This window comes from Triticum dicoccoides, chromosome 2A (genome assembly GCF_002162155.2).
Source record: "Triticum dicoccoides isolate Atlit2015 ecotype Zavitan chromosome 2A, WEW_v2.0, whole genome shotgun sequence".
Lineage (NCBI taxonomy): Eukaryota > Viridiplantae > Streptophyta > Magnoliopsida > Poales > Poaceae > Triticum > Triticum dicoccoides.
In genome coordinates this window covers 552,491,284-552,496,603 of record NC_041382.1, presented here as the reverse complement: position 1 = coordinate 552,496,603, position 5,320 = coordinate 552,491,284, and positions in this window count along the sequence as shown.

Sequence of the window (5,320 nt, the reverse complement as noted above, 5' to 3'; positions counted from 1 at the left end):
CGCCGTCGCCGCCCTCGTCCCCGTCGCCGCCTCGGGCCTGTCCCCGTCGCGCCGTCCCCGCGTTGCCGCCCCGTCACGCCCCAGGCCGTCGCCTCGCCGTCGCCTCTAACCCCTCTCCGATCCCTCGCCCCAGGTGGCCGCCGCCCCTCCCCGAGCCCATACACACACAAGCATGAACACACACACACACACGCACATTTCCTTAATTAATTTAGATTTTTGTATGTTTTTTTATATAATGTTGTTTTTCTGTTTTTAATTATACGTATTTTGTATGTTTAATTAGTTTAGATTTTTCAGATTATTATTTTTTCACTAGTATATATGTATGAATGCATGTTAGATGGATATAATTAGTGTTTAATTAGTATGGAATTTTTTTATATAATGTTGTTTTTCTGTTTTTAATGGATGTATAGAAGTTGTTTTTTCTGTTTTTAGTGTTAGATGCTTAATTAGTATGAAATAGCATACAGAATTTTGACATATGCAATGATAGCATAATTAATGTTACATTTGCATATAGTATTTGTTGTCGACGATGCCCGGCCCGCATCCTCGCCGTCGACCCGTTCGCGACGACGTCCTACTTCAGAGGACCCATGTCCGGGACTAGGCTCCGCCGGGCTGGCACTTGGAGGTGCTACCTTCAGGGGTGCGATGCTTGGTGAGGAACCCGGCCTCGGGTCTCGTCGTCGACCCTCATCTCCTTTGGTGGCATTCGCGTGGGCCACTTTCGGTGCGGAGGGAGCCGGCCCCGCCGGAGGTGGTACGTCGCCGTGTCAGGGAGGAGGACGAGCACGTCCATCGCTACATGGCTGCTATGGATGTCAGGTTCTCCAATACCTGGCAGGTTCTTTGGGGAGATCACCCGAGCTATGATCCAGTGATGGTTCCTTCACTTTGGTTGTCCACCGCCTAGATTACTCTCTAGTATTCGATCTTTATTAGCTAGCTAGCTAGCTAGTGATGCATTCGATATATAATATTCGAGATGATTTATTCGAGATTATATATATTATTTGAGACGATGTATTCGAGATTATATCTATTATTCGAGATTATACTAAATTGTTTTATATTTCTTTTGGCATAGTTAAATAAAAGCTATGGCGGACAATACCGACAGAGAGAGAGAGAACATACCATGTTCGATATCATACGCGGGCCAGATGATGATCAGAATGAAGAAGATTTTGACGGCTCCGAATTTCTAAACAACACCGGAGAGGGTGATATGATATTCGATCGCGACGACCGAGAAGATGAAGTCATGAACTACGACGAAGAACATGTTGATCCTGAAACAACAAACACCGGCGAGGTATACATATTTATATAAGCAGGAATCTGGTGATCATCGCATGTTTTAAATGAGTTGAAGATATATTAACGAATCGATCTTTCTTGTTTCAGCCATCCGGATCGAGCAAATCTTCAGGCAAAAGGACGAAACGAGGCCCGAACAAAAAGTTGAAGGAGGGCATAAAGTACAATATCGAGGCATTCAAACCTAATGGCGAACCATTAGCGCCTAAGAAGATTGCGGACAAGTTCGTTCGTCAGTGCGGAGTTCTTGTGAAGGACCAACTCCCGATCTCCCTTCAAGAATGGAGAAAGCCAGCAAATCCACGTCCAGATGTTACTTTTGTCAACGAGAATCAAAAAAACCTGCTTTGGGATACTCTCATGGAACATTTCACCCTACCAGATAATTTCACAGAAGCAGATGTGCGGAAAGTCAAGGACGCTGCTTTTAGGAAGATGGCGGTTGCATTCAAGAACCACAAGAGAATGATGTGGGAGAAGTACGTCAAGGGAGGAAGAAAGACTCCAGTATTCGAGGGGATACTAGAGAATCAAAGTGCTCATTGGGACGATTTCATGAAATTCAAGGATTAAGAATTAGCTAAGGAACGGTCGAGAATAAACAAGAAGAATGCCGAAAAAAGGATAAGTTCCATAAGCTGGGGCCAGGTGGCTACACGGTGGCAATGCCTAAGTGGGATAAGTCTGAGAAAGAGATGGAGGATGCAAGTGTCACTCCGGTTACTAAGAGCTGGCCCCCCAGGTGCAGGACTTGGTTCTATGCGCATGGGGGGGAGTTGGACCCCAAGACAGGCAATGTTTCGATGAAGGCATGTCTGAACGGAGCCGACGATGCGCTACTTGTTGCAATAGAAGAGGCTCGATCGGGGGTGTTCCAGCCCAACAGAGAGAACGACGAGCTTACGCGTGCCCTAGGAAATCCTGAACACCCGGGAAGAACACGAGGCAAGGGCGCTCTTCCGTGGTATCAGGGGTTTTTGGACTGGAACGCCGACTACAGAACCCGTGCGAGAAAGAAGATTGCGGAGGAGAAGAAGAGGAAGATGGAGGAGGAGCAGAGGAAGCGGGACTATGAACGCCTTCAAGGCCTAGAAGCAAGTCAAGCGGAATTGGCAGCTAAATTCCAGCGGCAGCAGGAGCAGATCGACTCACTTAGCCAGCAAAGGGGGTCTCAGCATCTGCAGCAGCTAGCGGATGATCCAGCATTGGATACCACCGCCCCATCCATGCCGAGAAGTAGCGTGGGTTCCGCCCCGGGCGACGTAGTAGTGCTGGATAGATACCCCGTGGATGACATCACGGAGAACACTAACTGCGAGCTACACTTCAAAATGAAGAAGATATCCATGAAGGTGGCGGACGCTGTTGCTTTTTCAAATTCCCCCGAGGCAACCTTCCATTGCAACCCGATTCCAGCAGGCTATGCTCATGTCTTGGTTGATGAGGTGGTGGACCCATATTCGGAGCTACAGCTTGACATTCCTGGAGGTGACGACGAGCACACATTGGGAGAGGCCATACATCGTGTCATCCTATGGAGAAAGGATTGCATCATCTTTCGAAGGCCACCGACACCGCGTCACCCGACTCCTCGTCGAAGTCCGCCACCGAGTCAGCAGACTCCCGCTCCTCCAAGTCCACCAACGCGTGAGGCCACTCCTCCTCCTCCAAGTCCGGCAAAGTGTCAGGCCACTCCTCCTCCAAGTCCGTCACAGCGTCAGACGTCCACTCCTCCTCCAAGTCCGGCACAACCTCAGGCCACTGCAAGTCCGGCACAGCTTCAGGCCACTCCTCCTCGTCCAACTCAGCCCCGTCAGCCATCTCTGCCGCCTCAGCAATCGCAGAAGAGACACCCCGCAGCTATGGTGCGTAGCGGTACGAGTTGAGGTCATAGTACAGGAAGTACAGGCGGAGGCAAGCGATATAAGTATGGTCCAAACCTCACTACTCCTCTTCCTGTGAGGGCTTACGACAGGACCGAGGAGCAAACCAATGCCATAGTGCAGGAAGAAGTCGACGCCCATTTTGGACCGAAACCGCCACAGCCGCCAAGGGAGAAAGTGCCTGTGGAAGTAGTTGACCACTTCATTCGTATGGCTCAACCACCAGCTCCTAAGCCTGTTGACTCAGACTATGAGCACCACATCAGAAAGTTACATCGACAACGTCTACAGAAGGAGGCAAGCTCGAGCTCGAGCAAACAACAAGCAGCTGTCAAAAAATGCGGGAAAACCGTTGCCCAGCTGGGAAAACAGGCGGCGCAATCGATCCCCTCGCTTGTTGTGCCGCCAACAACACGTGACAGTACGCGCGCCCAATATTATTGTGGCCAAACAGTTTACGTTCCCGAGGTGGGCGATGTGGTAATAACCCAGGAGCATATAATGCAGGCTGAAGAACTCAAGATCACTGTTGGACAACTCCTCGAGATCGAGGACATGCCTGGGATTACAGAGGAGGAAATAAAATGGAAATATGTCCGGGGCCAACCTTTGGTCGAGCCAGAAGATGTCAACAAGCTCCCAACGAGAATGTATGAATTGCATCAATGGTACATGGACATTACCAAGAGATCCAATCGAGAGTCCCTCATGGTGGATGTCAAGAAGGATGATTACTACCATGAGAAAGCTGTGGCCATTGATTATTCTGAACTGTTTCAGTTATACAATCAAGACGCACTCGACAAATCTATCGTCAGTTGCTATTGTCTGTAAGTGATTTCTTTCTGTAATTTAAGTCTCAAGCTAGCTGTAGTGATCCTTTTGATCAATCATTACCTGTAATTATCCTCACTATATTATTTTCTGTGGTATTATGCAGGATGAAGATGTATGAAATGAGAAAAGGTGGACGCTATGGCATTGGGTTCATTGACCCAAACACCGTTAATGAATACACATGGAAAATGAACAAGTATTATGAAAAGCAGGTAGAGGACAGCATGCTAGAGTTCTTGAAGCGCCTCAAATACAATGAAGATATACTACTTCCTTACAACTTCCAGTGAGTCACACTTTCTTGTACTACAAATTCTCTGTTTTTGCCTACTAGCTAGCTACATGTTTTTGCTTACATATGCCCGCTTAATTAAGACATGCAAACGTGTGTGCATGCAGATTTCACTGGATCTTGTGTATCATTAAAGTTGACACCGGAACAGTTGAAATACTGGACTCGCTACTCAAAGCAAATAGTGACTATAACATCTTGTTTGGGATAGTCAACAGGTAATTTCAATCATTATTAACTATATATCTCGGCCTATTTAGTTCGTCATTTCATGATATGAACTATTTAATAACCACTTTATTCATTTTCTTTGTCGGCGGGCAGGGCTTGGGCAAGGTTCATCAGCGTCACGGAAGGCGAATGGAAACCAAAGCTGAAATGGTTTCGATCCAAGGTAAGTAATTAAGTAGTACTAGCTAGCTAGCTAGCTGCCATCTCTTTAATTATCATGCTTGATTAATTATTATCTGATCAAATTAAATTCCATTCTCGTAATAAAGGCCCTGAAGCAGGCGCAGGGGACTAATCTGTGTGCATTCTGCGTTTGCGAGAACATTCGCATGATGGCGTCCGAAAGGAGCAAATCTCAAAGACAGGAATGGGTACGCTTGTTAGAACACTATTCACAATTTTTACACCATTATCGATATCTAGTCACACAACTAATACACATGCATATTGATCTCCTTCTTAACAGTTCACAGAGGTGCGGGACAAGCTCCTAGAAACGGAGCGCATAGAAGCACTTCAAGAGTAAATAGCGGGGTTTTTGCTCGACCAGGTCATATTTCCGAAGGGAGAATACTATTACCCGCTACCGCCCTCATGAACCACTTCCAATTGTCATCATGCTCCGAAGGCACCAATTAGGCTAATGCCACTGGCTCCGAAGGCAACATGCATATGTAGGAGAAATTGTATATAGCTATACATGTGTGTATGTGTAAATTAATATGGTGGTTTGTGAGACATTGATGAT